Raw genomic sequence first — 21,550 nt, forward strand, 5'->3', positions numbered from 1 at the left:
GTATATTGACATCATTTGGGGATTCAGTGATTGCACCTAATTTGCAGTCATCAGCCAACTTAGTCAGCCACAGTGGTGCAGCGGTAGCGTTGTTGCCTCACAGCAAGAGGTTCTCCCGTTCGATTCTTGGCGGGGGCGCCTTCTGTGTGGAGTCTGCATGTCTTCCCCATGGTTGAGTGATGTTCGAAAGACATGCGTAGAATGTGCGTGCCTTTGTTGAAGGTTGGGCACCGAGCTGACACCTTAATCTACAGCCAATCATTAGCGGACCGGAGTTTCACTGTGGCAACCCTTAACCGGGAAAAGCCAAAAGAAGAACAGCAAACTTAGCCACAGCCCCTCTGTTTTAGCCTGGAATTCTGAGAAGTATATTCCAAACAACAGAGGGACCCAGCACTGACCCCTGTGGAACCCTACTTCTGACAGGTCTGAAGTCCCCAACTCTGAGCCAGTGTGATCTGTTGGTGAGCCAGTTAGCAACCTACCTGACAACATAAGGGTTGATATTCAACTTGGAGAGTTTATCAATGATGCCCAAATGTGGGACTGTTTCGAAGGCCTTTGCTAAGTCAAGGTAGGCTGTATGCACAAATTTGACTTCATCTGTGGCTCTTCTGACATTTCTGAAAAGTCTACCAGGTTTAACAGGCATGACCTGTCTTTGACAAAACCAAACTGTATTAGATCAAGGGTTTGAAGCTCACCTGTTAGCTGGTTAAGCTTGTGTGTCTGTAGTTTGAGTCACACTTTTAATACTCTTGTCAAGCAGCATATGACAAATGGAAAAAAAAAACTATTTCTTGTAAAATTAGCAATAATGGGTCAGTGAGAAGAATGCTGTTAGGAGCAGCTGTACTGTCACCTTAGTCAAAATACCTCCTGCATGCCAGTATGAGTGTGTGCATGTATATATGTATATATCCACCAATACACCACACATACAGGTGTATGTATGCCTGTATACATACACAGAGACACACACAAACTCAGAGAAATATATATATAAATATAAAATATGTGTGTATGGGTGTGTGTATATATATATATATATATATATATATATATATATATATATACACACACACACACACACACACACACACACACAATGTGTGTATATATATATATATATATATATATATATATATATATATATATATATATATATATATATATATATATATATATATTTATATATATATACACATATATGTGTGTAGACATACACATGGATCTATAAAGACAAAGATATACATCAAATATAAACAAAGCAATACATATGATAAACACATAATGACATGACACCTTCATTTATTAATTTAAATTATCTATTTCCATCTTGATAAGGGGGAAGTGGTTTCATCAACACTGCCATATGAGTCATAAAAGAGACAAGTTTGAGAAAAATTAAGAGAATTCCAATATTAACAGTGAAGTATACCACTAAAACAATTATGTGCACTGCATACAAAGTTTTAATAAAATACACACGTTATCACATATCCATCATATATAAATTTAAGAGACATTGAAGAATGCCTTGAATTGCAAGCTGGTTACCAAGGCATAGCAAGGCTGTAGTTTTACAACCACATGAATATAGGTTCATAGGTAGGTACTAGGCCCTAGGGCCTATATAAGCCTAGCCAAACGGTACCCTGGCTTTTGCCACCCAAGAAAATTATTTTCCTGTGCCCCTGTCAAGCAGAGCCACAGAAGTAATTCCCGGGATGAATTTCTTATGTCCCATCCAATCATCAAGATTTTTCTTGAAGAGTGCTAATGAGGAGCTTTGTTTGATATAGATAGGTAGTTTGTTCCAGAATATGGGAAGTCTCTGGGACAAGAATCCATCCATCCAGCATGTTCTGTTTATTGTGGTGACAAGGTTTATGTCCATAGAGCATGTAGCTTGGAGAGATTGGGATTTCTTTAAATGGAGCATGTCCAACAGCTCTGGGTTTGACATAGCTTTGTATGTTAGGCAGAGATCGCCTCTGAGTAGGCGATGTGCGACAGAGTAAAGCTGGAGTTTTTTGAGACGGTCTGCGTAGGGCATCTGTTTGAGGCCAGTATTCCTCTTTGTGAGGTATTGCTGCGGCCTTTACAGTTGTTGTAGAGGTCTTGTGAGGTACATAACAAAAGGGGCGTTGTACTCTATAATGGGTCTAATGAGTGATGAGTAGAGGGGTACAATGACCTCTTTTTTTCCTGGATGAGAAACCTTTTGTGATGAGGTGTGCCACATAGAAGGATTTCCTGACTACTGTGGCGATGTGATTATCAAAGGAGAGACTACAGGGGTACAATGACCTCTTTTTTTCCTGGATGAGAAACCTTTTGTGATGAGGTGTGCCACATAGAAGGATTTCCTGACTACTGTGGCGATGTGATTATCAAAGGAGAGACTACTGTCCACTCGTGTTCCAAGGTCTCATCATACTTTCGGTGTTAAGTAGACTACTGCCTATGTGGTAGTTCATGGGTGCAGAGTTTTGACCAAAAGAGATGACAATGCACTTTTTGGCATTGAGCTTGAGGCCATGGCTTTGACACCAGGCATCTGTCTCAGTGAGGCCCTTTTGTAGGATGCCCACATCGTTAGGAGTTTTGATTATGGCTCCTTGTTTGCAGTCATCTGCGAACTTTGTTAGCCAAAGGCTTTGTGTTAGCCTGTACTTCAGAGAAGTAGATACCAAACAGGAGAGGACCCAGGACTGAACCCTGTGGTACAAAGAAGTCTATCAGGTTTAGGAGACATGATCTGCCTTTTACAAACCTGAACTGTGTGGGGTCCAGAGTCTGGAGATTACCAATGTCATTGTTTATAAGTTCCATGAGGATACGTTCAATAGCCTTGCAGTCCAGGCTCGTCAGGCTAATGGGGCGGTAGTTCCCGGGGTCTGTGGTGGCTCCCCCTTTGTGAAGTGGGATAACCGTTGCTGTGCACCATTCAGTGGGCACAAAGCCTGAGGTGAGGCTATGATTGAACATGGTACTTAGGGGGGTGCCAGTTAGTTCTGTAGTTCATGTAGAACGCAGCCTGGGATGTTGTCAGGTCCCATGGATGCTGTGTTCTTGGCTTTGGAGAGTGTATTTTTTACCTGTGCAGCCGTGATTACAGGTACTTTGCATTCTTATAAGTTCATAGGTAGATACTAGGCTATCTGCTCTAGGGCATTTATAAGCCTAGCCAGAGTGTATTTGGCTTCCGCCTCCCTATTAGATTAGCCTACTGTGCCTCTGTAAAGTAGGTCACAGAAGGTACCCTTTTAAGATTAGTTTACTGTGCCTCTGTCTAGCAGGGACAGAGAAGAGATCCCAGGGGTGAATTTGTGATTTCCCATCCATGCGTCCAGATTTTGCTTGAAGAGGGTCAGCGAGGGGGGCTATGTCTAACATGAATTGGGATTCTCTTCCAGAGTGAGGGGAGCCTCTGGGAAATGAATCTGTCCCTCCAGCATGTCCTATTTATTTTTGTGCTGAGGTTTAGGTCCCTGGAGCGTGTAGCTCTAAGGGACTTGGATTTTTTGAGGTGGAGCATGTCCATTAATTCTGGGTTTGACATGGCTTTGTACGTCAGGCATAGATCGCCTCCGAGTAGGCGGTAAGCAACTGAGTAGAGCTGGAGTTTCTGTAGTCGAGCTGCATAGGACATCTGTTTGTAGCCCATGATCCTCTTGGTGAGGTACTTTTGGGGTCTCTCCAGTTGATGCAGGTGTCGGGTAAGGTACATCCCAAAAGGGGCATTGTATTCAATTATGGGCCTGATTAGTGACGAGTAGAGGGGCACAATGACCTCTCGATCTAGATGCGAACCCTTTCGTGATAAGGTGGGCTATATAGAAGGTCTTTCTAACCACTTTGGCAACGTGATTATCAAAGGAGAGATTACTATCTACGTTGGTCCCCAAATCTCTAATTACTTCTTCCAGATTTAATGGATTACCACCTATGTGGTAATTTGTGGGCACCTTGTTTTTCCCAAAGGGGATGACTATGCACTTTTTAGCATTTAGCTTGAGGTCGTGGCTCTGGCACCAAGCATCCGTCTCTGTGAGACCCTTTTGGAGGATGCTTGTGTCAGCTGGAGATTCGATTATGGTCCCCAGTTTGCAGTCATCTGCGAACTTTGTCAGCCATAATCCCCCCGTGTTAGCCTGAACCTCAGAGAAGTATATACCGAACAAGAGAGGTCCCAGAACTGAGCCCTGTGGGACGCCACTTGTAACTGGTTTGGATTCGGACATGGCACCTGCGATTCTGACCATGTGGGTTCTATCTCTGAGCCAGTTTGCAACCCATCTTGTGATATAGGGGTTGATATTTAAGCTGGTAAGGTTATTTATGATGCCCGACTGGGGTATTGTGTCAAAGGCTTTTGCGAGGTCCAGATAGTCTGTGTGGACTACCTTGCCCTCATCAATGGCTTTGGTAACTGTTTCAAAGAAATCAACTAGGTTTAAGAGGCAAGATCAGCCCTTAAAGCCGAATTGGGTAGGGTCCAGTGTCTGGAGGCTCCCAATGTCTTTGTTTATGAGTTCCATGATAATACGCTCCATAGCTTTACAGACCAGAATAGTCAGGCTTATGGGACGATAGTTTCCGGGGTCCGTTGTGTGGGACCACTGTAGCTGTACGCCATTCTTTGGGTACATATCCTGTAGTAAGGCTAAGTTTGAACATTGACTTAATGTGAGGGTTCAGTTCTTATTGGAGCTCATGTAAGACACAGCCTGGGACACTGTCTGGTCCCATAGATGCTGTGATTTTTTTCTTTGGAGAGGGCAGCTTTCACCTGTGCATCTGTGATTGTCAGGGAGGTTACATTCAGTTGGGATAGGCATTTGCTCCTTTGGGGGTGAAGGGGGGAGAAGTTTGCGCTGAATCTGTCTGCCATGATGTTGGCTATGTCTGTAGATTCGGTATATTTTGTACCGTTACGCAACAATTCAGAGCATATCTGGGAGTTTCCGCCCATGTTCCTGACATAACTAAAGAAGGCCTTGTGATTATCTTTAGTGTCTAGGGCAATTTTTCTTTCAAAACTGGCCTTTGATAATTTTATGAGGGATCGAAGTTTCTTGCTAATACTGATCAGAGATGCCTTCTGTTTTTGGGATTTTGCTCTGTCATGTAGTAGCTTCCTCCTCCTGTTGTATAGCTTATTTATGGCCGGGGTCCACCAGACTGGTCTCCTGTTTTTGGAGGACTGAGTCTTAATTTTACTTGGGATAGCACGATCCATGCATTCCTGCAGGTGCTCATAGAATGCATTTGTAAAGGATTCTGTGGATTGGGCTGTATTATCCTCTGGCCCAGGGGCTTTGAAGGATTCCACCTCAGTCTTGAGAAGTGCAAAGTTGGCTTTTGAGAAATTCTTTACAGTGATTTCCTTGGCTGGGGGTGGGGACGGGATATGGATGTTTATAAATTCAAGGAACCATTGGGCGAGGGTGTTTGGGCTTGAGTAGTTTTCCCAGTCAATGTTTGGGTAGTTGAAGTCACCCAATAACATAGTGTTTGCAGACACCTTCATATTCTCCAGTGTTCTCAGGAATGCCAAGTGGGGTTCCTGTAATAGGGAGGGTGTTCTGTAGCAGGCTACAAAACTGAAAGGCAGTTTTGCCCGCTGTTAGTTGCACATGGATGGTTTCCGATGCTTCGTGCAGTGCCACTAACCTGGAGGTGTAGGTATCTTTGATGAATATAGATACTCCCCCTCCTTTTGTGCTTCGGTCCAAGTTTTGGGGCCGAAACGCATGGTATGAGTTATAACCTGGTAGTGCTGGGGTGCTCTCAGGAGCCTTGAACCAGGTTTCTGTTACTGCACAGACATCCTCCATACTGATTGAGGTTTAGACTTCTGGCATTGAGTAGCATTACCTTTAGTTTTTTTATCCTTGGGTTGTCTATGAAGGTGGGTTCGTCCTTTGAGCCTAAAGGGAAGTCTCTGTGTTCACCAGTGGGAGTGGTTAACACTGAACAGCCTGCCTGTCCCTGGAGGAGTGGTTACTACCTAGAAGCTGTTGTTTTATTGGCCATTTTGGGTCAATTCTAAACTCCTTGATCTTTCTCTCTTAAAACCCTACAACTCTCTTTTTTGCGCGGTTTTGTGCACTGAGCAGCGTCGGGCAGCACCACCTAAACTGGTTTAAACTATTCCAGGCTCCACAAAGTCTGATCTTCACTTTTTCCCTTAGAACTGTTCAAAGTAATCACTCTATTCTCTTTCTAAAGCCCTGGACTTGCTCAGCTCTTATAAGGAAACACTAACTAAAGCACTACACCCTCCTTGACTTCTCATAAGTATTAGGCTCCCGATTGGTCCTTCCTGATCAAGTGAAAAATCAGTTCCCTTCCCTAATCTGATCAGTAAAACACTAGTTCCCTATACTAATCTGGTATGTCCAAGGGTCAGTTTCAATGTTACTCTCCAGTCCAGCTGGTGAATCTGGGAATTTTGAGGCAATATTACAATTGCCTTATGTACACAGACAACCCTCTTCTCCTTCCAACCAACTCTATTACATGTGAGAGATGCAGTTATACAGCCAAACTGGAGGCAGAGCTCTCTCAACCCAAGACTGGCACAGTCAGTCAGGAGGAAAAGGTAACCACCCACACCACAAATACAGTCTCACACAGACCTATTGCATCTGCATACCCAACACATAAACACACACAAACATACTCGGAGGCTCTAAATAAAAATCTGCCTAAACAGCAAAGACCTCCTAAGCAGATATTCAAGCAACAGCCACCCCTCAACAATACCCACAAATCACATATCTCTCAAAATCAGTGTGCCTCACAGTCACAGCCCTTAAGGCCAAACAACACACCAAATACACTTGTTATAGGGGACTCTATTGTCCGGCACACTGACGTCCCGCTCACCAGACTGAACAAGGAGAAGATCACTGTAAGCTGCTGTCAGGTGCCAGGATCCGCCACATAGTACAAGCACTCCGGTCACTCCAAAGCAAGTACAAGTATGACTCTGTCATTGTCCATGCTGGTGTGAATGACCTGAGTCGTACCTTCCTGGACTACATGAAAAGAGACATACAGGAGCTCTCTGACCGTGTAGCCCAGGCTGGTATGACCCTGACCTTGAGTAGCATCTTGCCCTCACCAAGAATGATGCCACAGTATAAAGACAAAATGATCAGTTTCAACAATTGGCTAAAGTATTGGTGTCATTCAAAGGGGATCCAGTGTCTGTCAGCCTGGGCTGACATGCTCGACAAGCCACGTTGCTTCGCTAGGGACGGCTTGCACCTGTCACCCTTAGGCTTTCGTATACTGGCCAAGGCTCTTGCCACCCCCATAGTGCCTTTTTTAGGCAAGGCTCAAAAGACAAACCCACCTCCATAGGTATCACAAGGGATAAGAAACTAAGAGTAATGCTACTCAACGCCAGAAGTCTAAACCTCAAGATGCACGACTTTTCGAAACTCTCCTTAGCATGGAGAACATCGATATCTGTGCAGTAACAGAAACCTGGTTCAAGGCTCCCGAGAGCACCCCAGCACTACCAGGTTATACCTCATACCATGCTTTTCGCCCCAAAACTTGGACCGAACCACAAAAGGAGGGGAGTATCAATATTAGTCAAAGATACCCACACCTCCAGGTTGGTGGCACAGCACGAAGCATCAGAGACTATCCATGTGCAACTAACTGTGGGTAAAACTGCCTTCCAGTTTATAGCCTGCTACAGACCACCCTCCCAAACACAGGAACCCCACTTGGCCTTCCTGAGAATACTGGAAAATATGAAGGTCTCTCCAAACACCATTATATTGGGCGACTTCAACTACCCAAACATAGACTGGGAGCATTACTCTAGCTCCAACACCCTAGCCCAAAGGTCCCTAGAATTTATAAACTCAAATGCTATGGAACAACTTGTTACCACTCCCACAAGAGGGGAAAACATACTGGACCTGATCATCACCAACATGGGGACACTATGCTACAGACCAGAAGTGTATCCCTCACTGGTAAGATCAGACCATAAACTAATCTCACTGGATATTCACATCCCGACCCCACCCCCTGCCCAGAAAACCACAGTGAAAAACTTCTCTAAAGCAAATTTCACATGCCTCAAAACCGAGGCGAAATCCTTCAAAGCCCCTGCGCCTGTGGAAAATACGGCCCAGACCGCGGAATCCTTTATAAACGCATTCTATGAACACCTTCAGGAATGCATGGATCATGCAATCCCAAATAAAACCAAGACCCAATCCTCCAAAGGCAGACGTCCTGTCTGGTGGATCCCAGCCATAATCAAACTATACAATAGAAAGAGGAAGCTACTACATGATAGAGCAAAATCCCAAAAAGGGAAGGCATCTCTGATCAGTATTAGCAAAAAACTATGGGCACTCATAAAATCGTCTAAGGCCAGCTTCGAGAGAAAAATTGCACAGGACACTAAGGATAATCACAAGGCTTTCTTTAGTGTTAGGAACCTGGGTGGGAATTCCCAGATATGCTCAGAATTAGTCCAAAATGACAAAAAATACACCGAACCCACAGACATTGCCAACATCCTAGCCGACAGGTTCAGTGCAAACTTCTCCCCACCAAAAGGGCAAATATCTATCCCAACAGAGTGCTGGCCCCCTGACATCTCAGATGCTCAGGTAAGAGCCGCCCTCTCCAAAGCAAAAAACACAGCATCAATGGGACCAGATGGTGTCCCGGGCTGCGTCCTACATGAACTCCAAGAAGAGCTAAACCCAAACATAAAACTACTGTTCAATCTTAGCCTTACTACAGGATATGTACTCAAAGAGTGGCGTACAGCAACAGTGGTCCCTCTCCACAAAGGTGGTGTCTCAACGGATCCTGGAAACTATCGCCCCATAAGCCTGACTAGCTTGGTCTGCAAAGCTATGGAAAGGATCATCATGGACCTCATAAATAAAGATATTGGGGACCTACAGTCACTGGATCCTACCCAGTTTGGCTTTGTTAAGGGCAGATCCTGCCTCTTAAACCTGGTCGATTTCTTTGAAACAGTCACCAAGGCCATTGATGAGGGGAAGGTGGTCCACACAGCCTACCTGGACCTCGCAAAAGCCTTCGATACAATACCCCACTCTGGCATTATAGATAAGCTCACCAGCTTAAATATAAACCCCTATGTCACTAGATGGGTTGCAAACTGGCTCAAGGACAGAACCCACATGGTTAGAATTGCTGGAGCGATGTCAGACTCCAAATCAGTTACAAGTGGCGTCCCACAAGGCTCAGTCCTGGGACCTCTCTTGTTCGGTATATATTTCTCGGCGGTACAGGCCAACACGGAAGGACTGTGGCTGACCAAGTTCGCAGATGACTGCAAACTGGGCGCTATAATCAACTCTCCAGCCAACACAAGCATCCTCCAAAAGGGCCTCATAGAAACAGACAACTGGTGCCAGAGCCATGGCCTCAAGCTAAACGCCAAAAGTGTATAGTCATCCCTTTGGCAAAACAAAGTGCCCACAAATTACCACATAGGTGGTAATCCATTAAGTACAGAAGAAGTCATTAGGGACCTGGGGACCCAAGTTGATAGCAATCTCTCATTTGACAACCACGTGGCCAAAGTGGTTAGAAAAGCATTTTATATAGCCCACCTAATCATGAAGGGATTCACATCTAGATCAGGGGAGGTCATCGTGCCTCTTTACTCATCCCTCATCAGGCCCATAATTGAGTACAATGCCCCTTTTGGGATGTATCTTACCAGACACCTGCAGCAACTGGAAAGACCCCAAAAGTACCTCACCAAGAGGATTAAAGGGCTCAAACAGATGCCATATGCTGCCCGGTTAAAGAAACTGCAGCTCTACTCAGTGGCATACCGCCTGCTTAGAGGCGATCTGTGCCGGACGTATAAAGCCATGTCCAACCCGGAATTAATGGACATGCTGCACCTCAGAAAATCCAAATCCCATCGAGCTACGTGCTCGAGACACTTGAACCTCAGCACTGAAATAAATAGGACATGCTGGAGGGACAGATTCATAACCCAGAGGCTCCCTTCACTCTGGAATAAAATCCCAGTCCAGGTTAGGCAGAGTCCCTCATTGACTCTCTTCAAGAGGAATCTTGATGAGTGGATGGGAGATCGTAGGTTTACCCCGGGTATCACTTCTGTGTCACTGTTAGACAGAGGCACAGTATACTAACCTCAAAAAAAGGCATAGCAAAATTAATTTAAAATGGGTGGCGAGAGCCAAACACACTCTGGCTAGGCTTTTAAATGCCCTAGGGCAGATAGCCTAGTATGAACATATGAACCTATGGTGTGGAACACCAGTTGCCCATGTTGGTAATGACCAGGTCTAGGATATTGCTGCCCCTGGTGGGGGTGTGGAAGTTAGATTGCATATTGCATGCATACTTATGCACACAGATAAGAAAATATATGGAAATATCAAGAATACATTTGCCTCAACTTTCAAATGGTAACCAGTGTAACTCTACGGCAGTCAAATATTTAGGAAAAGAGTGAAAGATCCAAACATTTTACTGCAATGCAGGGAATAAAAAGAAAATAAATTCATTTGGATGGAATCGATATTATACAGGCTGTTACTGTGTGATTCCTGCAGGGAGTCAGCTAATGGGAAAATACTTTTACTACAGTGAAAGATTAATTTTCAAAGTTGCTTGACATGTTTTTTATTGAAACGTTTTAAGACTTTCATTTTTCTGGAATATTAGGACATTTGCAACTCCGTGGGTTGTTTCCAAGATGCAGTTGTTCAAAGCAACACTGTACTGTCAAATGAGGGAAACTCTCTTAGAAATGTGTGTCTGCATGAGTACATGCACTAATAAGCCACACACACTATTGCTGACCATATGAAAAGTAAGTACCAGTGATAGGAAAAAAGCATGTAGCAACAAGCATGAAACCAAAGCAAATAAAAGAAAATACAATTGCCTAGGCTGGGATAATCATTCCACTAAGTGTTACAAAAAACAAGCACATGCTAAAGATGTAACTTCACTGCTGCAAAGGCTGCAGAACCGAGTGTGACTAGACAGCATCTCTGGCTGAGTCTAAACCAGTCATTCCACTAATAGCCTATGGGTGGGGGAAGGAAAATACAAAATGACAACGTGTAAACTCTTACCACTTCTACCCTCCCCCACTGAAGTTTGTGAAATCTGACCAACTATATGCTAACTAGCTTCTCTGAAAATACTGCCTCTATGTGAACATGTGACTTACATAGCACTAAAATGTAAACAAAGTACTCAGGCAAGCAGCTGATTTCAAAAACGAGGTAGTGCCCCTTTAACAAAGGGTGTCCAATCTTACTGTGCAATATTAATATTAACACAAATGGCACTTTGACCAAGAGCAAGGCTATTAGGAGTGGCCCCCACAATGTCACCATATATGCAAGTACTCTCAAAACTTAAATAGCTCTTTAAAGATCAGCCACAATGAAAAGTTTAAATATATTTAATAATAAACAAGACAACATTAAATATATATTCACAGGGACATCAGAGTTCAAAACCACAGAAAATATTTAAAACAGCATTGCAGGACAGTTTCAAATAAAGAAAGAAAAATATCTTAACTAAGATGTGCTATATTCCCGAGTGCATCCAAGAGAATTACTATACCTTAGTTAACTTAATTAATAGCAAGGCAGGTGATGTGAATTGATCTTCTAGTTGTCATCAGGTCCAGGACAAAATACAGAATGATGTCTCTTAGTAAAAGATTTTTCAAATTAATATCTCAAATATTACAGCATCTACCTGTGAAAACACATAGACCTCAGATCTTTGGTAGATTTCAAGCCTAATAATTACTTCACCTTAAAGGCAATATAGAAAACTCCCTAGTACAGACATTATGTCTGTTGCTGCATTGAAAATTGAAATATACCATTTTTTATGGCCTAGCCATACAATAATTTAATTTCAGCTATTTTTTCTGAAGTTAACCTACTGTATTCCAGTTTCCACTATTAAAATATATATAAACAAACAGTTACAATAGTGCATGTACATTTTTGTTCTCTTCCAGTAGGGCACACTGTGGATCCATTTTAAATGCAAGCATTTTGCAAACATCCTTTTCAACACACATCTGTACACATAACATAGATTAGTACTAAGCTAACTGCCCTTGCGAGCCATTTAACCCTAACCAATTACCCCTTGTGAGACCCAAACTCTGCACCTTGTGTTTGTAAGGCAAACATCTTCATACAGTTCTAATACAGTTGTAACACTATCATCTTATATAAATCATGTTGATATTCACAAATAACATAATTATTTACAAAATTCCAGATAGCTGGGCTGGCAGTATCTCCCTTAGGCACACCCTCTACCTGTAGTCAGTTCTCTTAACAGGTTGAAGGATTATAGACCCATTTCTATCTTATGCCCCATTACTAAAATATTTGAAAACCTTTTATGAAAGCAATATTAACAACTACAATATTGGTCCTTTGAAAATGAATGAAGAGAATGTCTGTATTAAATGAGGTGTTTATAACAAAAGTCTTAACTCTGAGGTCTTCAAACCTGAAACACTTGCTTTTGTGGAATTTTGATGTCACACCAGCATGCCTTACTTTTTTAAATTTTTTTTTTTTATTTAACATTTGTTGACCGGGAAAGTCCGACTAGGTTCCACAGATCCTGTTTTCAGCGGAGGCCCGGGGAGAAATGCTCCAACAGCATGCTGTCTTTAGAATGTGGGAAGAAACCGGAGTACCCATAGGAAACCCACACAAACGCAGGGAGAACATGCAAACTCCACACAAAAGGCACCCCAGCCGAGAATCGAACCGGAGAACCTCTCACTGTGATGTACTTCAATGTTCATCAGTTTCCCAAACCGCTGTACTTCAATGTTCATCAGTTTCCCAAACCGCTGTAACTTCAATCATTGTATTTTAAACAGGTGACCTACAGTTCTATAGCTAAGCATAATCCAATAATGCTCCGAAGATTAAAGTCTACATTCTGACGCAGGCTATCCCAAAGAAGCTTTCTGAAAGTGAGTAACACTATCCCATTCATGCAATTACCATCCTAGCCTTCCAAGCAATACTGAAAAGACACCTTCAGCATTTCTGGGCAGATGTTTTATATATATATATATATATATATATATATATATATATATATATATACACACACACACACACACACACACACACACACACACACACACACACACACACACACACACAGCCCTGCCTAAGCAAAGCTCAAACACTCTTACAGCACTGTGATAGCATGGCTGTCATAGTGACTTCATTTACAGAGATGGATCCAAGCCCAATAGCTGCTTTTACAGTACTTCTTCAGAAGCAGAGGCACACACATCCAAAAGTTTCAGGAGTTTGTTGAAGTGATTCTTCTCTCTCACTCTCTCTCTACAAAGACTCCAGCTAATATCAACATTCCTCTATCCTTGTTTGATAGCCTGGACAAAGTCCTACTTTCTACTAATAAGCTTCTGGATGGTCTGTCTGAATCTCTGACACTATCCATGGCCTTGTCAACCGCCTCTTACACCCTGCTCTCCTCTTCAGTGACTTCTGTTTGTTGCTAGCTTGAAAGTACCTAGCAGTCAAACTCTGCCACACCCCCTGACTAATCCTGCAGGAGAACAATAATACCGTTTGGTCCAAATAACCTCTTTCTGGTTGTTCCTTCATTCCTTATTTGTCGATCCCCATCTTAAAAACAGACCCACGGTAATAAGTAAATCCAACTGTTTTTGTTAGTCACTTACCACATCCAAGCAGTGTATAGTAATTCCTAGGAATGTATAAAATGCATCTTGCGATCGGGCAGTCGTTGTCGCGCTTTTGGTCACGTCATGGCCACAAACAAAAATTAGGTGTGTTCCTTTTTTTTTTTTTTTTTTTTTTTATTCCCACCCTTATTCTGACATCACTGCTCCTGCACAGGACCGGTGCCACCCACAATGTGATGTCAGCAATGTTTAGACTGTTTACATCTCCATTGTTTAAAAACATGAGTCGCTGCAGGAACTGTTTTTGATTACGTGTGCTGTACACCGAGCTTGTTTTTCTGACGTACCTCCCAAGTTCTGCAGAACAGCAGTTGTGTTCAGCAATATATCGGCTCCTATTTTAGCAGGTAACAGTACCTTGCCTCGATCTCTGTTGTATCTGTTTTGTTACATTGCGATCGGACGATGTTTCATCCTTGTACTGTCACTGATGTTTTCTGTCATCGCTGTAGTTGCTTATTTTAACGCAAAATCCTTAATTTGCGGTTGCTGCTTTAAAAGTTCTTTTTTCTATTCCTTTTGATTCACCTGCAACATTTCTTAAATAAATGGTAAAAGTACCAGATGTAGAACTCGCTTAAAAGATGGTAAAAGGTATGCTGTTTCCCCCACGCGTTTATGCTGGAATATCTGGAAGCATGAACATTGTGACTTCAGTAGTTTGTAGAGGAGAGCAGACAGGAAGTTCCATGTGACCATGGAGAAAAGGCGAAATAAAAGGAAAATGAAAACGGTCAACTACTGCACAAAAATGCCTTTCTCGAGCCTGAATAGCAATTTCCAGCTCATTAGACATTTGCATGTTTGCCATTTTTTCACCTTGGTCAGTGATAATGGATCTGCAGCTAGAACCTAAAGATGTGATCGCTTTGATTTTTTTTTTTAGAGTCTCGCTACCAATTTTATTACTCTGTTGTACTGCTCTGTGCAAGTCTTCTATGGGCTATGTATTCAGTCATTTAGGCATTAGAGCTTAACAATAGCAGCACTTCTTAAGTTAATCAGCCCGCTTTCACCAGTTTGAGCAAATGTACAGTTCACTGTCCCTCATGGTGATTAAGCTCATCACTGGACAGCAGGTAATGTAAGTAAATAATGAAAACATTAAAAAAAAACGGTACTTTTCCGTTATCGGGGCAACACTTATAATGCGGTAGCACGCACACACAATGATCACCCATTTTTCGGTGCTTTTCCGTTAACGGGGCAAAAGCTTTCTTGGCTTCATTAACAGTTTTGTGGTAATGAAAGCTGTCTTTTTATTGTATATTTAACTCTCCCTGTGGCTACTGCCTCCGTGCCTATAAAACTGGACATCTATGCTCATGATTTCTGAACTGGGCAGGGAACAGTATGCAGAAGTGGTGTGTGCCTAAGGGGCATACCTGTTAAACGTCCCTGAATGTCGGCGACATCCCTGATTTGCGCTCAGATTTTTAGTTCTGTCTCTCATACCCCCCCCCCCCCATGATTAATTTTGGAGAAAAGGTATTATTTCACGTAGTCTTTTCCTGTCAATATCTGAAAAGCTCAAGTGAGCTGTACTAATGTTTTAAAACTGTCCCTGATTACTTCCGAATTTGTCTCAGAAACTCGTGAGAGTAGTCTGTGAGTGGTTGACTGCTAGGCCCGTTTATTTATTTATTTATTTATTTTTTTTTGAGGTACAAAAGCCTTCTTTTGCTGTAAGTGTGGCCTGTATGTTAACAGTCTACCACAGACAACCACAAAGAATGTGCAAAAGAAGGCTCCGCTGAAGTGACACAGATCACGGCACATCTACGATCACTGCAACAAAATTAAAACGTGCTAAAGCAGTAGTAGGATTTTTTTCATTTGTTTCTTGAACGTAATGTACCTAGCTCTCACCTTTTCTACATCCAAAATAGACTATTCCAAAACCAATGTGACACTTAATTAAACCCCCCCCCAGTAACTGCTGTTCTTCAACAGTGAGACTTGCTTCAACTGCATCACACTTACTCCACAGGTGTCAAATTTAACTTTAGGAAGTACGGCATGATCCCAGCCGTTCAAAATGAGGAACAAACAGCCAACACAGAACATCCATACTCTGTTTTGGATGCAAATAAATGCTTAAGAAGTCTCACTATTGGAAGTTTTATAAACCTTTTCTGTGTGGAAAAGAGAAGTGTTACTGATCAAACTGTGAAACTATTCCTCCGAATAAGGTATGGGTAACAATCGAGGCCAAGAAAGCTGTTGCCCCGTTAACGGAAAAGTTAACCATTTAGTAATATTTTTAATAACTTGCACATAGCGGACAAAATATGAGGAATTACACAAAGTTATAAGATAGTGTCAGCCAAAGTATCTGTTTGATCTTAGTACTACCCGTGTATATATCCTATCTTTATTCCTAGCCTTTAGCTAGATATTGGTATATCTGTTCATTACTAGGTTTCATATTGTACGTATAGGTAATGTTTGCTGCAGTATGTATTATTTTCTTCTTCTTCTTTCGGCTGCTCCCGTTAGGGGTTGTCACAGCGGATCATCTGTTTCCATTTCTTCCTGTCCTCTGCATCTTGCTCTGTCACACCAACCACCTGCATGTCCTCTCTCACCACATCCATAAACCTTATCTTAGGCCTTCCTCTTTTCCTTTTACCTGGCAGCTTCATCCTTAGCATATTTTTCCCAATATATTCTGCATCCCTCCTCAGCACATGTCCAAACCAACGTAATCTTGCCTCTCTGGCTTTGTCTCCAAACCTTCCAACCTGGGCTGACCCTCTAATATACTTGTTCCTAATCCTGTCCACCCTTGTCACACCCAGTGCAAATCTTAACATCTTTAACTTTGCCACGTCCAGCTCTGACTCCTGCCTTTTTATCAATACCACTGTCTCCAACCCATATAACATAGCTGGTCTCACTACCCTCTTGTAGACCTCTCCTTTCACTCTTACTAGTACTCGGTCAGTCACAAATCACTCTTGACACTCTTCTCCACCCACTCCATCCTGCCTGTACTCTCTTCTTCACCTCTCTTCCACACTCACCATTACTCTGAATTGTTGATCCCAAGTATTTAAACTCATCCACCTTCGCCACCACTACTCCCTGCATCCTCACCATTCCTCTATCCTCCCTCTCATTCACACACATATATTCTGTCTTAGTTCTGCTGACCTTCATTCCTCTTCTCTGTAGAGCATATCTCCACCTCTCCAGGGTCGCCTCCACCTGTTCCCTACTCTCACTACAGATCACAATGTCATCTGCAAACATCATAGTCCACGGGGACTACTGTCTGATCTCGTCTGTCAACCTGTCCATCACCATTGCAAATAAGAAAGGGCTCAGAGCTGATCCTTGATGTAATCCCACCTCCACCTTAAACGCATCCATCCCTCCCACTGCAGACATCACCGCTGTCACACTACCCTCGTACATATCCTGTACCACTCTTACATACTTTTCTGACACTCCCGACTTCCTCATACAATACTACAACTCCTCTCTAGGCACCCTGTCATATGCTTTCTCTTAAGTCCACAAAGACACAATGCAGCTCCTTCTGACCTTCTCTGTACTTCTCCATCAACACTCTTAGAGCAAACATCGCATCTGCAGTGCTCTTTCCTGGCATGAAACCATACTGCTGATCACTAATCATCACCTCCCTTCTTAACCTAGCTTCCACTACTCTTTCCCATAACTTCATGCTGTGACTGATCAATTTAATCCCTCTGTAGTTACAGCTCTGCACATCACCCTTATTCTTAAAAATCAGTACTAAAATGCTTTTTCTCCATTCCTCAGGCATCCTCTCACTTTCCAAGATTTCAATAAACAATGTAGCTAAAAACTCCACTGCCATTTCACCTAAACACCTCCATGCTTCTACAGGTATGCCATCTGGACCAACAGCCTTTCCATTCTTCATCCTCTTCATACATATCCTTACTTCCTCCTTGCTAATGCACTGCACTTCATGATTCACTATCCACACATCATCCAACCTTCTCTCCCTCTCATTCTCTTCATTCATCAGCCCCTCAAAGTAGTCTTTCCATCTGCTCAACACACAGACCACGCTTGTGAGTACATTTCCCTCATTATCCTTTATCACCCTTACCTACTGCACATCTTTACTAGCTCGGTCTCTCTGTCTAGCCAATCAGTACAGGTCCTTTTCTCCCTCCTTAATGTCCAACCTTTCATACAACTCTTCATACACCTTATCCTTAGCCTTCGCCACCTCTCTCTTTGCCATGCACCTCATCCCCTTATACTCCTGTCTACTTTGTATTATTTGCCATTGTATGTATATTCAATTGTTCTTCATGTACTCTGCTGCTCATTTATTGTACTGTGGAGCTTTTCTCCTCAGGCCTCCACTGAAAAAGGACCTGTGTCCAGTGGAATTTCCCAGTAAACAAATGCAAAAAAAAAAATAAATAAATAATGCAATATGTCTGTGTGTGTATGTGACCTGTAAAAATAAAAAAAAAACTGTCTCCTATGGTCCGAGGTTAAATTCCTCACTTAACTGTAGACTAAGTGGGATACACTCCTAGACCAAGTGAGATAAAGTTCCACATGGCTCATTGTTCTACACTGGTTACAAATACAAAATAAAAAAATAAAATGTATGTAGCTTGCTTATGTGTGTGTGTGTGTGTGTGTGTGTGTGTTTGTGTATATATATATATATATATATATATATATATATATATATATATGTGTGTGTGTGTGTGTGTGTGTATGTGTATATATATATATATATATATATATATATATATATATATATATATATATATATATATATATATATATATATATATTATATAGACATATATATTACATATACGTGTGTGTATATACATTTTATATATATATATATATATATATATATATATATATATATATAGATATATACAATTTGTTTATATGTATGTGTGCATGTGTACATGAATACACATGTACATGTGTGAAATATGTCTAAAAAAATGTCTTTCGACTTTATCCGGTTAGGGGTCACCACAGCAGATCACCGGTCCACAGATTGATTGGCAGTGGAGTTTTTACAGTGTCGAGATGCCAGTCCCAGTTTAAAACCTCTGACACACTCACACTCAAAATAAATTTAAATCTCACACATCCAAACACTTCTGGGAAAGCCTGACAGTTTCCAGCTGTGTCCCCCAAAATAATACGGTAACACTGCCACCAGTCAGAGTGTCTTCATACCATTCTAAAGGGACGTCCAGCTATGAAAATTAAATTTCAAAATAAATGATAGCTATGACCATAAGCAAACAGGCCTTCAAGGTGACCTGGGGAGTATCAAACATATATAAGTACTCTCTAATCTGTAAAGAAAATCATGGATTTCCAGCTACAATGTAAAGTAATGAAAAACATTTAATAATATGTAAAATGATTACATGAATGTAAATTAATAACTTTCAATAAACACCAGAATTCAATCACCACAAATGTAAACTCAAACTGTAGGACAGGAGTTCATTATTCTAGAAAAACTCTATCTTAATAACTGAGCTTTCCTAATCTAAATAAAAAAAACACCGTCCCTGATCTAATCTAACATATAATAGCAAGGCAAAAAGCAGGCTTACAGTTTTTGGTGAGTTCTGTTTCATGGGTGTCCACTGACTGCAACTCTTCACAAACTGCTGCACTTGGCTAACTGCAGTCTCAACTGTCTTCAGCAGTCTCAACTGTCTAATTTTTAAAACTAGCAGTCAGCTCTTTGAAAAAGTTTGTTTCCTCTCAATCAGCTGTTTAAATCATCACTTAGCAACCAGGAACATTCTAATGACATCACCTACTGTTCAGCTGATTCTCCACAGTACTTTTAGAATGTCTTTCTCAAATATGCGTAATTAGAAATGTATCAAAACACTGACAGATTTTTTAAACATTCTTTATACACAGGGAAATATTCAACATTTAAAAAAAAATGTATTTACATTTTCACTATTAGGCATGCTGGCATACAATACAAGATACTCTGAGAATATACACAAATCTACTGCCAGACATGCTAACACAGATGACAGTGTTTTGATTTTCTTCACAGATGACATAAAGGAACTCTATCAGATTGCAGGGCAAAGTCAGAAGGCTAAAGCAATTCATCAGATTCCCTTCATAAGAAATGCTACAAACAACTTGCTTACCAGTTCCCAGCACATTAAAAGCAGATGGAAGGAGAACTTCCAGCTGCTTCTGAATGAAGAAAACCATACAGATGATTTACAGCTTCAGACATAGCCTATGATGAAAGAAAAGAGGAGCCCACCCAAGAAGTAGTAAGAACAGCATTTAGGAAAATGAAATTGAGGAAAACAGCAGGCTCAGAAGAGGTCACAACAGATGTGAACAAAATGCTGCGTGAATTAGGGGAGAAATTACTCCAGAAGGTATTTATAGCAGTATGTAGAGATAGGCATATCCCAGATGGACTGGAGAACAAGCATACTATTGCCATTGGGGACCACACATAACAACAGACACACTCACATAATACAGGTAAAGGAGGCATTCAAATTTTGGCAGTGTAGAGATATCAAATGCATGTCACACTGCATGAAAGTTCTGGAGAGGGTGATTGATAAACAAATAAGTAGAGCAGTAGAAAGTAAAATGGGAGATGAGCAGATTCAGATCAGGACGCAGCACAGTTGATCCAGTGTTTGCCAGGAGACAGATAGTTGAGAAAAAGCAAGAGATGAGGAGATAATTTGTCTGGGTATTCCAAGACATGGAGAATGCATATGACAAAGTTCCAAGAAAGCAGATTTGGGCAGTCCTGCAATGGTTCGAAGTCCCAGAAACATTGATATAAGTAGTGCAGACTATATACAAGGACACTAGAACACAAGTGTGAATTGTGTTCGGACTTACACAGGAGTTTCCAGTGGGAGTGCGTGTGCATCAGGGTTCAGCTCTGATCCCTCTGCTGTTTATACTGGTGATGGCCTACATTAGCAAACAGGCTGGGGTTGCCAGATCAACAAAGCTGTATACAGACTGTGTTGGGGTTGTCATAATGGTTAGGCTGTTTGTCACACATACAAAAGGCACAGGGTTTTTATTCCCACACTTGAGAGAAATTGGCTAGGCTTAAAATGGCCCAGGAGGACAGCTAGCCTAGTACTTGCCTATGAACTGTAACAATGTGGCATTATATGCAGGCTCTGAAGAAGAACATCAGTATATGATAGGGGAATGGAATGCAAAACTGGTGGCACATGGGTTGAAACTGAGTACATATAAAACATTTGTAATGGCAGCAAATAGAGGAAATCAGAAGAAGCTGAGAATTGGGATAGAAGGGAAATAGTGGAACAAGTTAGCAGCCTGACATTTCTGGTAAGGGTGGTTGAGGAGAAATTGCCTGAATGAGGAGGTCATAGCTACAGTCAGAGGGGCTACAGCCAACTGGCACAGAGTGTCAGGGGTAGTGTGTGACAGAAGAATGCCAAATAAGCTGAAAAGTAAGGTGTACACAACAGTGGTGCTACCAGTGCTACTGTATGGCACAGAAACATGGGCAGTAATGGCAGAGCAGATGAAAAAGCTAGAGGTGATGGAGATGAAGTGTCTGAGATGGGTGGTAGGATGCACACTGTGGGAAGGACAAAGACATAAGGACATCAGAGCAGAAGCCCAAGTAGCTCAAATTGCGGAGATCAAAGAGAACAGATTTCAGTAGTTCAGGCACATATGCAGGAAAGGAAAGAC

At 41.9% G+C, this 21,550-nt stretch overlaps 1 protein-coding gene across 1 annotated transcript in view; it reads right to left on the reverse strand.

The window, feature by feature from the left end:
* The window catches only part of MAPK7 (mitogen-activated protein kinase 7), a 735,466-nt gene extending 721,424 nt beyond the window's left edge, over positions 1–14,042 (reverse strand). Inside the window, exon 1 of the mRNA XM_044083376.1 lies at positions 13,787–14,042. The gene's annotated coding sequence lies outside the window, so the exon portion shown is untranslated. The remainder of the gene's footprint in view (positions 1–13,786) is intronic.
* Positions 14,043–21,550: the final 7,508 nt, after the last annotated feature.

The sequence above is a fragment of the Protopterus annectens genome, chromosome 1.part1, assembly GCF_019279795.1.
Source record: "Protopterus annectens isolate FY-2018-M chromosome 1.part1, PAN1.0, whole genome shotgun sequence".
In the NCBI taxonomy this organism is placed as follows: Eukaryota; Metazoa; Chordata; order Ceratodontiformes; family Protopteridae; genus Protopterus; species Protopterus annectens.